The sequence below is a fragment of the Triticum dicoccoides genome, chromosome 5B (genome assembly GCF_002162155.2).
Source record: "Triticum dicoccoides isolate Atlit2015 ecotype Zavitan chromosome 5B, WEW_v2.0, whole genome shotgun sequence".
NCBI classification, from domain to species: Eukaryota; Viridiplantae; Streptophyta; class Magnoliopsida; order Poales; family Poaceae; genus Triticum; species Triticum dicoccoides.
This window is the reverse complement of record NC_041389.1, coordinates 495,731,232-495,749,924: the sequence shown is the minus strand read 5'-3', so window position 1 is coordinate 495,749,924 and position 18,693 is coordinate 495,731,232.

The following is an 18,693-nucleotide window of genomic DNA, read 5'->3' as shown; positions in this document are numbered from 1 at the left end:
AAAGAAGAAGAAGAAAGAAATAACACATTGTTGCTTTATTCCTGCCTTCGCGAAGAAGTCTCATAGATCTGAAAACCCTTTAGGCTTTGTTCAGTTAAACGTCCTCCTCTCAAGTCTCAACGGCTCAACGCGATCAAAAATGATTTAAGATGATTTCACAGCTCGATCACCACGCCCACTCGATCGATGTCAGTAAAGTTATTAAGCTCCCACGAATTGGAGCGCTTAGAGAGATTGCATGTTCAGTTTTGCTTCTTTTCTCCGGTGGTGTGTATTTCTTTTGCGTGCACAACTTAATTTGGCTGGCTACAGTTCGTCAGAGCTGGATAAAGCTGGGGCGGCCTGGTCCAAGTCCAAGCAGCTACAGTTAGTCAGTAGCTGCCTTTGAAAGAAACCTTGCGGTCGTGCTGCCTCGCAGCGCACCGTTTCCTTTTCCTCCGTCGCTGCCTCGCTGCGCTGAGAGAAACAACTAGGATTTCCTCCGCTCGCCATGGACGGGCTCGTCGTCGGCTGGAGTGGACGCCGCCGACTCCATCATGCCTCCTTCCTTCCTCCCTCGGTCCCTGTCTCGCATCCCCTCCTCACACCTGCCCCCATCACGGAACTCTGACATCTCCCGTTGTCAGCTGTGCGCGTCGACCGTCGGCCTCCCTGCAACATCTCTCTTCTTCAGCTAGGGTTTCGTCCGCCTACCACTCGCCGTCCACCCAGCTCTGGCCACCACCGCGCATCTCCTCCTTGGCTATACCACCTTGGCGGCGGGAGGCCGCCAAGGCCCCCACCGTGTGTCGTGCCGCCGACAAGACGCGCTGTGATGGCGTTGGACAGGGACGACCGCCTCGGCAGCCTTCCTCAAGCCCACCATTGTCCGCATCCCCTTCCCCCACTCCACCTACTCGGATCTCTCTTTTCCCAATCTCTGTATGATTCGATTGCTTTCTGGTAGGTTAATTCCAGAAAGTATATCTTAATTCCGAGCAAAATCCTGTGCTATTTGGAGGCCTATACTTATTTGGTTCATTCAAGCTATGGATTGTGGTGAGCTCATGGTATTTCTAGATGTTGTTGAAGGAGTTAATATTCATACAGATTTGCTATTTCACATCTAGATGTGACATAGTATCTCACATCTACTTTTCTAACCACATGATTTAGACATCAAGATTAGTATTCTTTGTTTTTTTTATGGATTGATACTCTTTTTGTACCGAAAGTGCTATTGTAAGCTCGAGCTCACAGGCACCCTTTGCTACAGTGCAAACAAAAAATATATTTAAAAAGTTCAAAAAAATCTGAATTTTTTTGGCAACAAACATTGACATATTTTTCACATGCGTACAAATTTTCATGACAAAATGACATTCATGCAGGTCTCAGCAAAAAAAACAAAATCGATGCTTCAAAATGCTTCAAAAACAGTTTTCTTGGAGCATGATTTTGTTTTTTTTGCTGACACCTCCACAAATATCATTTCATCACGAAAATTGGCACGCATGTAGAAAAAACATCAAAGTTTCTTGACAAAAAAATTCAGATTTTTTTGAATTTTTTTACTATTTTTTCGGATTTTACTGTTCATCCGGGATCACTGGTGCCCGGGATCAATTCCTCCGCGTCCTTTTTGTACGCGTTATTCACGGGGCGCCCGTGGCAGTAGGCCGCTGTAGATCCATTTGATTTTGTTCTTCGTGTGTGCCTCGTTGGCTGTTGTGGCTACAAGTGAACATTTTTCAATTTTCAATTTTCTTTTTTTCGTTTTTCTTTCTTTTCATTTACTTGTTTCAAATTCGTTAACTTTTTAAATTCATGATTTGGTATTATTTTATTATTTTTCATTTTTTATTTTTCAATTCATGTTTCTTTTCATCGTTGTTAATTGATGGTCCACCACCAAACATGGGTTGTCCTTTTTTTTTTCAAATTGCAACTCTACCCTCAACTTGCAACTCAGGCCCCGACCTTCTTTTGTCATAGTTGCAATCCCACCCTTGACTCGCAACTGGGCTTAAAAAAATTGTAAGTTACAAGTCCATACTCGAATCGCAACTAGGGCTCGAAACTATTTTTGTCCCGGTTTTAATTCCACCCTCGAGTTGCAAATGAGGCTCAACTTTTTTCCCTAGTTGCAAGTTCACCCTCAACTCACAACTGGAGCATGGTCTTTTTTAGTTTCGATTGCAAATCGATCCTCGACTCGCAACTAGGCCTGACTTTTTTGTCCCGGTTACAAGTTCACCATTGACTCACAACTGGACTCGACATTTTTTCCCGTTGATACTCCAACCTTGACTCACAACTGGGTCAACATATTGTCCCAATTGCAACTCTACCGTCGACTCGCAACCGGGCCCAACCTTTTTTGTCCCAGTTGCAAGTCCACCCTTGACTTGCAACTGGGGGCCCGACCTTTTTTTGTCCCAGTTATAAGTCCATCCTCGGGCTCGCAACTGGATATAAGATTTTTTTTGTCCTAGTTGCAAGTCCACCCTCAACTCGCAACTGGAGTGCGACCTTTTTTTTGTCCCAGTTGCAAGTCCACCCTTGACTTGCAACTGGGGGCCCGACCTTTTTTGTCCCAGTTATAAGTCCACCCTCAGACTCGCAACTAGGTCTAACATTTTTTTTGTCCTACTTGCAAGTCCACCCTCAACTTGCAACTGGAGTGCGACCTTTTTTTTGTCCTAGTTGCAAGTCCACCTTAACTCGCAACTGGGCCCTGGTCTTTTTTTGTCCTAGTTTCAAGTCCATCTTTGACTTGCAACCGGGGTCCAACCTTTTTTTCCCGTTGCAAGTCCACACTCGACTCGCAACTGGGGCACGACTTTTTTTTGTTTAGGTTGCAATCACACCCTTCACTCGCAACTCGTGCCCGACTTTATTTTGTCCCAGTTACAAGTCTATCCTGAACTCGCAACCCGGGCCCGACTTTTGTTGTCCTAGTTGCAAGTCCATCCTCAACTCGTAAATGTGGTCCAGCTCTTTTTGTCCGAGTTGCGACACAGTGGGTGCGTGACTTTTTCGTGCGCGACAAACGAAAAAAAGTAAGAATATATTCACCTCGTCCTAAAAATATATTCACCTAGTTCTACAATTTATTCACTGTTTTTTTTAATTTCTAAAATTGTCACTTGAGTGCTTGTTAACATGTTAAGTGATCCCTAGTATAGGACGTGTAGTGCGTCGTTGACGCAAAATTCCTGTAGCAAACCGCACACTGTAGCACTGCGGCTCAATCGGATTGCGCCATGCATCAGCGACTCAACGCAGCCTAGCAGTGCAGAGAATTAATTTTACTCAAATCTGGTTCGTGCATGGGTGACAAGGAAAAATTGAAGACAAACAAAAAAGAAAAAAAAGAAAAAAAAAGGTTACAAACAGTTGATGATGTCATCTTAGATGTGATATAATATGTCACATCTAGATGAGCTATAGACACACCCATGTTCATATTATTTTTGTGTCCTCTGGAAGAACTCAACACTCGAGCTCCCGCACCTACGGCGCCATGTACCGATGCATGACCTCAGTGCCACTGTCGGTGGCATCGCAGAGTCTAGGTAATGACTCTTGACCATCTCCGCCTCCTGCTCTTTGAGTTGTATACTGCATATTGTTTACTGCAGTTCTTCAAGTTGTACTGTGTATTGTTTACTGCTACTCTTCAAGTTGTACTGTATATTGTTTACTGCTGCTCTTCGAGTAGTATTGTAGTGGCAAGAAGCCATGAACCGGAAAAATAATGATATCTGTGTATAGAGAAGGGATTAATAATAGTATCCCTTTGTGCTAATTTTTTGCAATACTTCTTTGGAGCATTGGGTTCAAAGTTTGTGGCTGTCACATTATGAAAGCCAAGTACTGGAAATTTATGTTCTTTGTGTGACACGATAGTTTGTTGTTACATTTTCAACCTTCTCTCTTTCGGATATGTATAATTACAATCCTCAATGTATAGCTGTCGGTTAGATCTGGAGTTAGGTGATCGAGGCAGTAAGCAACAATAGGCAACCAACACGATCTCTTGCATGAAGATGCGCAGGTTTTCTTTAGGTACTGCAGATTACGGAATCAGGTAATCGAGGTATTTTATTTCGTGCAGGAAGATCATAAGCATGCATGACATCGTTAAGTAAGTGGATGATCAGATTTTTGCCTTTGAGCTGGGCTACACACAATAAAAGAGCCTTCTATCAAAACAAGATGTGTTACGCATGCAATATATTCCTCTATTTGGAATTGAGGAAAGAGCTTTATGCTGATAATCTACTTGTAGAAGAAACTTCTGTTAACAAACTTTTTTTTGCGGGATGTTAACAATTATTTTGAAATAAAAGGTGTTCTGATAAAAATAACTCCTGTGAAGATTAGATAAAGGGAAACACTTTAAATCTATAGTCTGATACTAGACCATCGTCAGACCACCCGACAACCGTCGATTCTATTAGAATTGCACAGTTGTAGATATGCCTTATCCTGATGGCCAAGGAGTTAATCACCCACGTAATAACTCCCTCCCTAAATCACTCACCCGTATCTCGTCTTCCTTTCTCACCTTGCCGCGCAGGGAATCTTCCTCGCCATTGCCGCCAACCGCACCACCCGGGCCTCACCAACCTCATCATGCTCTCGAGATCCATTCGCCTACTGCCTGCTAACACCCAGATCCGTTTCCCCTGCTCCTCTCCACTCCATCATGCTCTCCACTTATGCGACCTCCAGAAATTTCGTTTGTATTTCATTTCCTTCCAAGTACTCATTGGTGTTTATGTTCTCTGTCTGCCTAGTATGATTATGTTCAGGTATTAGGGGTTATGAATCGTCAAAAAAAATTGTAGTTGGAGTATTTACATCAGTCGATGGCCACTAGATATGTAGGCAGGAAATTGTGCTTATTCCCTAGTTTCAGATACCTCGAATTAATATGAGAATTGTCGACAAAATAATCTTTCATTGCTTCCTGTATATAGAGCATCCACAAATATGCTCGACAGTTGGCAACATATTCTCTTTCAAAATTTCATGCTTCCAAGACTAATATGGTTGCCGTCGATACTAGTTTTTGCTTCATTTTTTTATTTTTCATGCTTCGTATATATCAAACTTGAGCTTCTACATTCTGTTTAGTATTGCTTCCTGCCCATGCCTCGTATTTTCCTGTATGCATCATGTTTTTTCTTAACTGACAACTAAATCATGCTTCCCAAATTTCACATATATTGTGGAGAAACTGCACGAAGAAATTATGTTGAGATTGCATGAATTTGATGCATTCTCATTTGAACAATTGTATTTAATTTGATAGACCGTGCAGAAATCTTTTATATCCCCATTTAAGAAAATGCTTCCGCCATGTAGAAATTATGTTGAGATTGCATGAATATGATGCATCCAATTTTTCATGATTCATTTGTATCATACATGTGTTTCATCATGGTGCACGGTTTGCTTCGTATGCAAAATAGTCATCCTTCTTCATTGTTTACGGATTACTTAGTGTGCTTCTACATTGTGTCAGTTTGCTTCATTTCCATGTGTGTGTATTGTTTCATAGGTGTCGTGTTTGTATTCAAATCAAACTACTCATGCTTCCTAAATTTCCATAGGCTAGCGAAAGATCATGCTTTGTCAATGCTGAGCATGTCACGGTCATCGATGGTGGGCATGACGTGCGGCATGAAGTCGAGCATCTCAGTGTCCAATGTTTTGTCATCGTTTTGGAAGCAAACTACAAGGACACGCACTCAGTTATCGAAGGTCAAGGGTGCCGGCCTAGTTGCTCCTCACTGGACTGAGGGACCGGGACGGAATGGGACCGTAGTGGCGGTGCGACATAGTAGACAGGAAGTGCACATACTATATACACATGGAATCATACAAGACAAAAAAAATAAAGGAAGCACACTACATGACACTGCTTGGAGATGGAAATGACTATGGATTAGGAAGCATGGTTTGTAGTGTTGGAAGCACAATTTTTATACAAGGAAATCAAATTGAGCATATTTTTATTTCTTGGAATCACTTCCCTAATATGCTTTATGTGTTATACTCGTAATAATGGTAATTTCCTATCGGAAGGTCTTATTTGGTTACAGCAATCCGGAACTTTTTTATTAGGCAGAAACCATTTTTTTGTGGATCATAGAAAGTTTAATTCATCATGGTAGAAAATTCATTGATAAACAGAAGAAGTTTTATTTCTGCATTATATTGGACAAAAATGTAAGCAAAGTCACATGAAAATCATGGAAGCAAATTTAAATAATATTGGAGGCACGATCAGCTTCCTAAAGAAGCAAATAGCCTGACATGAAAACAACGAGCGGACACTTGCGTAATTTACGGAGCTAGTGACGGCCCTGATATGTGGAAGAAATTGTTAGGAAACAAACTAGGAAGCATTCAGACTACCGATTGGAAACCAACGTTTCCGGAGGAGCTAGCAAACATCGCTTCCTACCTGTGGCACAGGAAGCAACGTTTCCAGAGGAAAGAACGTCTGGAGAGAGAAGCGGGATTGGAGGGCGTACGTTGCGGAAGTACTAGTTAGGAAGCAGCAATAAATTAGCGACTGAAGCACCAAATCTCTTGTGTGTTTTAATTACATAAATCGGACGTACGTCCTTCTTTCGATTGGATGGCCTACGACTGGTTTGATGAATGCAAACTACTCCCTCCGTCTAGGTGTGTAAGTCATCTTATGGAAATCAAATAATCCCAAAACACTTAGGCATGGTGCATTAAATTCTACCTCGTTTCTTGTTTCTTAACATATCAACCAATAAGAGATGTGGGATGTGCATGTTTTTAATGACTTGAGACTACCAAACATGACATGCAGTGGTTAGTTCATTGTATGCAATGCTATTAATTAGCAAATGAACATTAAGTTCTCTCATTTTCTCATCCTCCTTGGTCACGGTGCACAACCTAAGATGACTTACTCACCTAGACGGAGGGAGAAGTAGTAGTCTGATGCCTACACTAGTAGAAAAATACCTAATAGTCCCGGTTCGTAAGGGCCTTTAGTCCCGGTTCATGAACCGGGACTAATGGGTCGTTACTAATACCTCCACCCATTAGTCCTGGTTCAAACACGAACCGGGACCAATGTGCCTCCACGTGGCCCTGTGCGCCGAGCCCAGTCAGGGGCCTTTGGTCCCGGTTGGTGACACCAACCGGGACCAAAAGTCCATGTTTTTTTAGAAAAGCGGCTGCTTTAGGGGTTTTGGGGGTTATTTTTAGGTTGTTATTAGCTAGCTAATAGAGAGAAGTGTCCTCTCTTATATCTTCGTCCTTGGTTTACCAACGCTGCTGCTATATATGTTCATTTCACCCGCTGATATAATAACTCATGCATGCTCGCATCATACATCATCATATATAATAACAAGTCCTACTAATCATGCATCATCATACAACTTCTACTCGTTATTAATAATAAGTCATACGATCATCATCCTCATAGTCATCGAACCCAACCCTATATAATTATTCTTAATTAGCACATGATCATCAGTATCAGGTAGGACATGACCTAAACACCCTTAAGGTAAAATAGCATAAAACAATATAGACCCTGACTCTTCATTATGAAGAATGGCGATCATCATGTCTCCAATTCTTGCCCTCCGCTGATTGTTGCTTCCAAGAAGCTCCTTATGACTGTCCATACATTTTTTCCATTCTTTGATTGTCATGTCTCCACTTCTTTTAGAAACCCGGTATGGACAGTTCAGATTCGTAGGAAGACCTGGTTGTATGTTCAAAACATGAAGGCTACCGTGTGTATACATCAGATGAGGCACACAATCATTCGGGATTATCTGTTGAAAAACATAGTAATAAATTCGTAGTTAGCAATGATGTACTAGTTTTAGAAGTGTGCAAAAAGATGCACGGATGTCGTAATAGTAAAAAATCTTATCAGGGTATCTCCATGGTAGTTACCGTAGTTCAACACATGCACTAGTGGCACGTATTGACCATAATGTTGAGGAGTTTGATTGTAGATATTGTAATTCTCAAGATCAGTACAAAATGCGACCACATGATTTTTCTCCTGATAAGTTAATTCGGAGCCTTCGATGTAGTAGGTTCTGTCTACCATCTTCCGCACATTCTTTGAAGAATGAAAATAAGCTGTCAATGAAAATAAGTTGTCAACTATTTTAAAATAAATAATATAAATTACTTAATAACTATGTTAAGCTCACATGGGGGGAAAATTGGAGGTGTATCCACAAGGACGAAAATCGAAGGTCTCTCTTACACGATTGTAGGATCACCAAGATCCATGTGACAAGCATACCCTCATCAAAACCATACATCTTGCAAAGTGCTTCCCAGTTTTTGCAATCAAAATGGGTTACACTCTGAGCGTTGTACAGCTTTACTTAAAAATCCACACCATGATGGGTACTTAGGATAATTTTTTGGTTTCCATACTTTCATGGTCTTCAAAACCCATCCTCTCCAAGACATAGCGTCTTGCAAAGCATGGGATAAGCTAGTCAAATTGGAAAAGATGAAAAATACACGTTAAAATAGTTGAAGTCATGCTTAATTGCGAAAAAAACTATTGTCGTCGTTGCGTACCGTATGAACATCGAAGGTCTCCTCGAGCTTAATGTTGAAGCGCCGATCTTCGTCCAGCTCAATGAACCTGTCGCACATACCTCGGTCGTCGTGGCACCAGTCGCACTCCCCCGGACGGTTTTCATCGTCCGAGTACGACATTTCCGGCCTAAGTTCATAATTCAAATATTAAATATATGTACTAAAAAACCTAAATTAGATCATTATTATTAATCACGGGTTGACTATCGGTGATGGTATGTAGCTCCTCCTTTCATTCCCGAGTGCATTATTACAACAAATTGTCTAGCACACGGGAATGAAGGAGAAGCTACCCCCACGACGGCGTGGATGATGGAGGGAGCTTCTAGATTTCTGCATGGAGAGTGCTCTTCAACTTTAGCATTCAAAGTAGGAGTACTTTTCCAATATGAGCATTCAATAAGCAAAACCAAATCGTAAAATAAAGTAGTATTCAAATTAGCATGCAATCAATTATAACCAAAAGTACATCAACTCTTGTGTCCGTACTGTTGGAAATATGCCCTAGAGGCAATAATAAATTGATTATTATTATATTTCCTTGTTCATGATAATCGTTTATTATCCATGCTAGAATTGTATTGATAGGAAACTCAGATACATGTGTGGATACATAGACAACACCATGTCCCTAGTAAGCCTCTAGTTGACTAGCTCGTTAATCAATAGATGGTTACGGTTTCCTGACCATGGACATTGGATGTCGTTGATAACGGGATCACATCATTAGGAGAATGATGTGATGGACAAGACCCAATCCTAAGCCTAGCACAAGATCATGTAGTTTGTATGCTAAAGCTTTTCTAATGTCAAGTATCATTTCCTTAGACCATGAGATTGTGCAACTCCCGGATACCGTAGGAGTGCTTTGGGTGTGCCAAACGTCACAACGTAACTGGGTGGCTATAAAGGTACACTACAGGTATCTCCGAAAGTGTCTGTTGGGTTGGCACGAATCGAGACTGGGATTTGTCACTCCGTGTGACGGAGAGGTATCTCTGGGCCCACTCGGTAGGACATCATCATAATGTGCACAATGTGATCAAGGAGTTGATCACGGGATGATGTGTTACGGAATGAGTAAAGAGACTTGCCGGTAACGAGATTGAACAAGGTATCGGGATACCGACGATCGAATCTCGGGCAAGTATCGTACCGATAGACAAAGGGAATTGTATACGGGATTGATTAAGTCCTTGACATCGTGGTTCATCCGATGAGATCATCGTGGAACATGTGGGAGCCAACATGGGTATCCAGATCCCGCTATTGGTTATTGACCGGAGAACGTCTCGGTCATGTCTGCATGGTTCCCGAACCCGTAGGGTCTACACACTTAAGGTTCGATGACGCTAGGGTTATAAAGGAAGTTTGTATGTGGTTACCGAATGTTGTTCGGAGTCCCGGATGAGATCCCGGACGTCACGAGGAGTTCCGGAATGGTCCGGAGGTAAAGATTTATATATAGGAAGTCCTGTTTCGGCCATCGGGACAAGTTTCGGGGTCATCGGTATTGTACCGGGACCACCGGAAGGGTCCCGGGGGCCCACCGGGTGGGGCCACCTGCCCCGGGGGGACACATGGGCTGTAGGGGGTGCGCCTTGGCCTACATGGGCCAAGGGCACCAGCCCCTAGAGGCCCATGCACCAAGATATAGGAAAAAGGGGAGAGTCCTAAAGGGGGAAGGCACCTCCGAGGTGCCTTGGGGAGGATGGACTCCTCCCCCCCTCTTAGCCGCACCCCTTCCTTGGAGGAAGGGGCAAGGCTGCGCCTCCCCCCTCTCCCCTGCCCCTATATATAGTGGAGGGGAGGGAGGGCATCCATACCTGAGCCCTTGGCGCCTCCCTCCCTCCCGTGACACCTCCTCCTCTCCCGTAGGTGCTTGGCGAAGCCCTGCAGGATTGCCACGCTCCTTCATCACCACCACGCCGTTGTGCTGCTGCTGGATGGAGTCTTCCTCAACCTCTCCCTCTCTCCTTGCTGGATCAAGGCGTGGGAGACATCGTCGAGCTGTACGTGTGTTGAACGCGGAGGTGCCGTCCGTTCGGCACTAGGATCATCGGTGATCTGAATCACGATGAGTACGACTCCATCAACCCCGTTCACTTGAACGCTTCCGCTTAGCGATCTACAAGGGTATGTAGATGCACTCTCTTTCTACTCGTTGCTGGTCTCTCCATAGATAGATCTTGGTGATACGTAGGACAATTTTTGAATTTCTGCTACGTTCCTCAACAGTGGCATCATGAGCTAGGTCTATTGCGTAGATTCTTTGCACGAGTAGAACACAAAGTAGTTGTGGGCGTCGATATTGGTCAATATGCTTGCCGTTACTAGTCTTATCTTGATTCGGCGGCATCGTGGGATGAAGCGGCCCGGACCAACCTTACACGTACGCTTACGTGAGACCGGTTCCACCGACAAACATGCACTAGCTGCATAAGGTGGCTGGCGGGTGTCTGTCTCTCCCACTTTAGTCGGATCGGATTCGATGAAAAGGGTCCTTATGAAGGGTAAATAGCAATTGGCATATCACGTTGTGGTTCATGCGTAGGTAAGAAACGTTCTTGCTAGAAACCCATAGCAGCCACGTAAAACATGCAAACAACAATTAGAGGACGTCTAACTTGTTTTTGCAGGGTATGCTATGTGATGTGATATGGCCAAAAAGGATGTGATGAATGATATATGTGATGTATGAGATTGATCATGTTCTTGTAATAGGAATCACGACTTGCATGTCGATGAGTATGACAACCGGCAGGAGCCATAGGAGTTGTATTTATTTATTTGTGACCTGCGTGTCAACTTAAACGTCATGTAATTACTTTACTTTATTGCTAACCGTTAGCCATAGTAGTAGAAGTAATAGTTGGCGAGGCAACTTCATGAAGACACGATGATGGAGATCATGATGATGGAGATCATGGTGTCATGCCGGTGACGATGATGATCATGGAGCCCCGAAGATGGAGATCAAAAGGAGCAAAGTGATGATGGCCATATCATGTCACTATTTGATTGCATGTGATGTTTATCATGTTTATACATCTTATTTACTTAGAACGACGGTAGTAAATAAGATGATCCCTTACAACAATTTCAAGAAGTGTTCTCCCCTAACTGTGCACCGTTGCGACAGTTCGTGTTTCGAAGCACCACGTGATGATCGGGTGTTAGATTCTAACGTTCACATACAACGGGTGTAAGACAGATTTACACACGCGAAACACTTAGGGTTAACTTGACGAGCCTAGCATGTACAGACATGGCCTCGGAACACGGAGACCGAAAGGTCGAACATGAGTCGTATAGAAGATACGATCAACATGAAGATGTTCACCGATGATGACTAGTCCGTCTCACGTGATGATCGGACACGGCCTAGTTTGACTCGGATCATGTAATCACTTAGATGACTAGAGGGATGTCTATCTGAGTGGGAGTTCATAAGATGAACTTAATTATCCTGAACATAGTCAAAAGGTTTTTGCAAATTATGTCGTAGCTCACGCTATAGTTCTACTATTTAGATATGTTCCTAGAGAAAAAATTAGTTGAAAGTTGATAGTAGAAATTATGCGGACTAGGTCCGTAAACTGAGGATTGTCCTCATTGCTTCATAGAAGGCTTATGTCCTTAATGCACCGCTCAGTGTGCTGAACCTCGAACGTTGTCTGTGGTTGTTGCGAACATCTGACATACACGTTTTGATAACTACGTGATAGTTCAGTTAAACGGTTTAGAGTTGCGGCACCAAAGACGTTTTTGAAACATCGCGAAACATATGAGATGTTTTGAGGGCTGAAATTGGGATTTCAGGCTCGTGCCCATGTCAAGAGGTATAAGACCTCCGATGACTTTCTTAACCTGCAAACTAAGGAGAAAAGCTCAATTGTTGAGCTTGTGCTCAGATTGTCTGAGTACAACAATCATTTGAATCGAGTGGGAGTTGATCTTCCAGATAAGACAGTGATGGTTCTCCAAAGTCATTGCCACCAAGCTGTTAGAGCTTCGTGATGAACTATAACATATCAGGGATAGATATGATGATCCTTGAGGTATTCGCGATGTTTGACACCGCGAAAGTAGAAATCAAGAAGGAGCATCAATTGTTGATGGTTGGTGAAACCACTAGTTTCAAGAAGGGCAAGGGCAAGAAGGGATACTTCATGAAACGGCAAATCAGCTGCTGCTCTAGTGAAGAAATCCAAGGTAAAACCCAAACCCGAGACTAAGTGCTTCTGTAATAAGGGGAACAACCACTAGAGCAGAATTACCCTAGATACTTGGTAGATAAGAAGGCTGGTCGATAGAAGTATATTGGATATACATTGTGTTAATGTGTACTTTGCTAGTACTCCTAGTAGCACCAGGGTATTAGATACCGGTTCGGTTGCTAAGTGTTAGTAACTCGAAATAAAAGCTACGGAATAAACGGAGACTAGCTAAAGGTGAGCTGACGATATGTGTTGGAAGTTTTTCCAAGCTTGATATGATCAAGCATCGCACGCTCCCTCTACCAAAGAGATTGGTGTTAAACCTAAATAATTGTTATTTGGTGTTTGCGTTGAGCATAGACATGATTGGATTACGTCTATCGCAATACGGTTATTCATTTAAGGAGAATAATGGTTACTCTGTTTATTTGAATAATACCTTCAATGGTCTTACACCTAAAATGAATGGTTTATTAAATCTTGATCGTAGTGATACACATGTTCATGCCAAAAGATAGTAATGATAGTACCACCTACTTGTGGCACTGCCACGTAAGTCATATCGGTATAAAACGCATGAAGAAGCTCCATATTGATGGATCTTTGGGCTCACTCGTTTTTGAAAAGTTTGAGACATGCGAACCATGTCTATTGGTGTATATGCATGAAGAAACTCCATGCAAATGGACCGTTTTGACTCACTTGATTTTGAATCACTTGGGACATGCAAATCATACCACACGGGCAAGATGACTGAAAAGCCTCGTTTTCAGTAAGATGGAACAAGATAGCAACTTGTTGGAAGTAATACATTTTGATGTGTACAGTCCAATGAGTGCTGAGGCATGTAGTGGATATTGTTATGTTCTTACTTCACAGATAATTTGAGTGGATGTTGAGTACATTTACTTGATGAATCATGAGTCTGAATTATTGAAAGGTTCAAGTAATTTCAGGGTGAAGTTGAAAGATCGTCGTGACAAGAGGATAAAATATCTATGATATGATCATAGAGATGAATATCTGAATTACGAGTTTGGCACAGAATTAAGACATTGTGGAAATAATTTCACAACTAATACAGCCTGCAACACCATAGTGTGATGGTGTGTCCGAACATCATAACTGCACCCTATTGGATATGATGCATACCATGATGTCTCTTATCGAAGTACCACTATAGTTTATGGGTTAGGCATTAGAGACAACCACATTCACTTTAAATAGGGCACCACGTAATTCCGTTGAGATGACACCGTATGAATTATGGTTTAGAGAAACCTAAGCTGCATTTCTTAGAAGTTTGGGGCTGCGATGCTTATGTGGAAAGGTTTCAGGCTGACAAGCTCGAACCCAAAGCGGATAAATGCATCTTCATAGGACACCCAAAACAGTTGGGTATACCTCCTGTCTCAGATTCGAAAGCAATAAGGGATTGTTTCTAGAATCGGGTCCTTTCTCGAGGAAAAGTTTCTCTCGAAAGAATTGAGTGGGAGGATGGTGGAGACTTGATGAGGTTATTGAACCGTCACTTCAACAAGTGTGTAGCAGGGCACAGGAAGTTGTTCCTGTGGCACCTACACCAATTGAAGTGGAAGCTTATGATAGTGATCATGAAGTTTCGGATCAAGTCACTACCGAACCTCGTAGGGTGACAAGGATACGTACTACTTCAGAGTGGTACAGTAATCCTGTCTTGGTAGTCATGTTGCTAGACAACAATGAACCTACGAGCTATGGAGAAGCGATGGTGGGCCCGGATTCCGATAAATGGCTCAAGGCCATAAAATCCGAGATAGGATCCATGTATGAAAACAAAGTGTAGACTTTGGCAGAACAACTCGATGGTCGTAAGGCTGTTGAGTGCAGATGGATTTTGAAAGGAAGACATACAATGATGGTAAGTGTCACCATTGAGAAAGCTCGACTTGTCGTTAAGATGTTTTTCGACAAGTTCAAGGAGTTGACTACGATGAGACTTTCTCACTCGTAGCGATGCTAAGAGTCTGTTGGAATTTTATTAGCAATTACTGCATTATTTATGAAATCTTGCAGATAGGATGTCAAAACATTGTTTCCTCGACGATTTTTGAGGAAAGGTTGTATGTGATACAACCGGAAGGTTTTGTCCATCCTGAAATATGCTAAGCTCCAGCAATCCTTCTGAGGACTAGAGTGAACATCTCGGAGTTGGAATGTATGCTTTGATGATGATCAAAGATTTTGGGTGTATACAAAGTTTATGAGAAACTTGTATTTCCAAAGAAGTGAGTGGGAGCACTATAGAATTTCTGATGAGTATATGTTGTTGACATATTAATGATCGGAAATGACGTAGAATTTCTGGAAAGCATAAAGGGTTATTTGGAAAGTATTTTTCAATGGAAAAACTGGATTAAGCTACTTGAACATTGAGCATCAAGATCTATAAGGATAGATCAAAACGCTTAATAGTACTTTCAAATGAGCACATGCCTTGACGTGATCTTGAAGGTGTTCAAGATGGATCGGTCAAAGAAGGAGTTCTTGCCTGAGTTGTAAGGTATGAAGTTAAGACTTAAAGCTCGACCATGGCAGAATAGAGAGAAAGGAACGAAGGTCGTCCCCTATGCTTAAGACATAGGCTCTACAGTATGCTATGCTGTGTACCGCACCTGAAGTGTGCTTTACCATGAGTCAGTCAAGGGGTACAAGAGTGATCCAAGAATGGATCACAGGACAGCGGTCAAAGTTATCCTTAGTAACTAGTGGACTAAGGAATTTTCTCAAATGTGGAGGTGGTAAAAGAGTTCGTCGTAAAGGGTTACGTCGATGCAAGCTTAGCACCTATCCGGATAGCTCTGAGTAGAGATACCGGATACGTATAATGGAGCAACAATTTAGAATAGCTCCAAGTAGAACAGTTATTTGGAATAGCTCCAAATAGAACGTGGTAGCTGCATCTAGGAGATGACATAGAGATTTGTAAAGCACACACGGATCTGAAAGGTTCAGACCCGTTGACTAAAACCTCTCTCACAAGCAGAACATGACCAAACCCCAGATCTCATTGAGTCTTAATCACATGATGATGTGAACTAGTTTAGTGACACTAGTAAACTCTTTGGATGTTAGTCACATGGGGATGTGACCTTGAGTGTTAATCACATATCGATGTGAACTAGATTATCGACTCTAGTGCAAGTGGGAGACTGTTGGAAATATGCCCTAGAGGCAATAATAAATTGATTATTATTATATTTCCTTGTTCATGATAATCGTTTATTATCCATGCTAGAATTGTATTGATAGGAAACTCAGATACATGTGTGGATACATAGACAACACCATGTCCCTAGTAAGCCTCTAGTTGACTAGCTCGTTAATCAATAGATGGTTACGGTTTCCTGACCATGGACATTGGATGTCGTTGATACGGGATCACATCATTAGGAGAATGATGTGATGGACAAGACCCAATCCTAAGCCTAGCACAAGATCATGTAGTTCGTATGCTAAAGCTTTTCTAATGTCAAGTATCATTTCCTTAGACCATGAGATTGTGCAACTCCCGGATACCGTAGGAGTGCTTTGGGTGTGCCAAACGTCACAACATAACTGGGTGGCTATAAAGGTACACTACGGGTATCTCTGAAAGTGTCTGTTGGGTTGGCACGAATCGAGATTGGGATTTTGTCACTCCGTGTAAACGGAGAGGTATCTCTGGGCCCACTCGGTAGGACATCATCATAATGTGCACAATGTGACCAAGGGGTTGATCACGGGATGATGTGTTACGGAACGAGTAAAGAGACTTGCCGGTAACGAGATTGAACAAGGTATCAGTATACCGACGATCGAATCTCGGGCAAGTACCATACCGCTAGACAAAGGGAATTGTATACGGGATTGATTGAGTCCTTGACATCGTGGTTCATCCGATGAGATCATCGTGGAACATGTGGGAGCCAACATGGGTATCCAGATCCCGCTGTTGGTTATTGACCGGAGAACGTCTCGGTCATGTCTACATGTCTCCCGAACCCGTAGGGTCTACACACTTAAGGTTCGATGATGCTAGGGTTATAAAGGAAGCTTGTATGTGGTTACCGAATGTTGTTCGGAGTCCTGGATGAGATCCCGGACGTCACGAGGAGTTCCGGAATGGTCCGGAGGTAAAGATTTATATATAGGAAGTCCTGTTTCGGCCATCGGGACAAGTTTCGGGGTCATCGGTATTGTACCGGGACCACCGGAAGGGTCCCGGGGGCCCACCGGGTGGGGCCACCTGCCCCGGGGGGCCACATGGGCTGTAGGGGGTGCGCCTTGGCCTACATGGGCCAAGGGCACCAGCCCCTAGAGGCCCATGCGCCAAGATATAGGAAAAAGGGGAGAGTCCTAAAGGGGGAAGGCACCTCCGAGGTGCCTTGGGGAGGATGGACTCCTTCCCCCCTCTTAGCCGCACCCCTTCCTTGGAGGAAGGGGCAAGGCTGCGCCTCCCCCCTCTCCCCTGCCCCTATATATAGTGGAGGGGAGGGAGGGCATCCATACCTGAGCCCTTGGCGCCTCCCTCCCTCCCGTGACACCTCCTCCTCTCCCGTAGGTGCTTGGCGAAGCCCTGCAGGATTGCCACGCTCCTCCATCACCACCACGCCATTGTGCTGCTGCTGGATGGAGTCTTCCTCAACCTCTCCCTCTCTCCTTGCTGGATCAAGGCGTGGGAGACATCGTCGAGCTGTACGTGTGTTGAACGCGGAGGTGCCGTCCGTTCGGCACTAGGATCATCGGTGATCTGAATCACGACGAGTACGACTCCATCAACCCCGTTCACTTGAACGCTTCCGCTTAGCGATCTACAAGGGTATGTAGATGCACTCTCTTTCTACTCGTTGCTGGTCTCTCCATAGATAGATCTTGGTGATACGTAGGAAATTTTTTGAATTTCTGCTACGTTCCTCAACACGTACATCATCGAATACTCCTCGAATACTATCATACATATAGCATCGCTAATTAATACAGCTAGAACCGTAGCGCCCGACGGGTATCGTCGCGGGCGGTGGGCACCCAAAGATAAGGAACGATCACAGGATCATAGCTCCAGTGAGATCCCTGAAGAACCTGCTAGGTATTGTCGAACCTGCCCTCCAACGCAACCATGTAGCGACGAACGTGCTCGTCCTCCTCGCTGACATGGTGACGTACCACCTTCGCGGTGTCCGGAAGCCTCGGCACCGTCACTGGCCCACGCGACCGCCACCAAACAAGGATCGGGTCAACAACGGGCTGCCTCCTCACCAACCTACGTCCCCCAGAAGGTAGCACCTCCCAATACCAGCCCGGCGGAGCCCAGTCCCGAACATGGCCCTGATCAAGCAGGCCTCCACCGCCGAGTCGACGACGACGAGGATGCGGGATAGGCATCGCCGACGTCGATGCGGGAACTACGTACTTCTATATATAATTAAATAAAGTAGTTTTATTAATTAAATCAACTATCTAGTTCAACTACTAAGCACTTACTATAAATAAATAAAGTAGCACTTACTATAAATAAATAAAGTAGCACTTACTACAAACTACTTCTATATATAGTTAAATAAAGTAGCACTTACTACAAACTACTTCTATATATAGTTAAATAAAATAGTTTTATTAATTAAATCAACTATACAAACTATACTAAGCACTTACTATAAATAAATAAAGTATTACTTACTAAAAACAAAGTAGCACTTACTATATAATACTTACTAAAAATAAACTAGTATTTTTCTAACTAACTAATATTTTTCTAACTAATTATATTACCAAAAAAATCTAAATAAAATAGTAATTATATTTTTCTAACTAGCTAGTTCAATTATAGTACTTT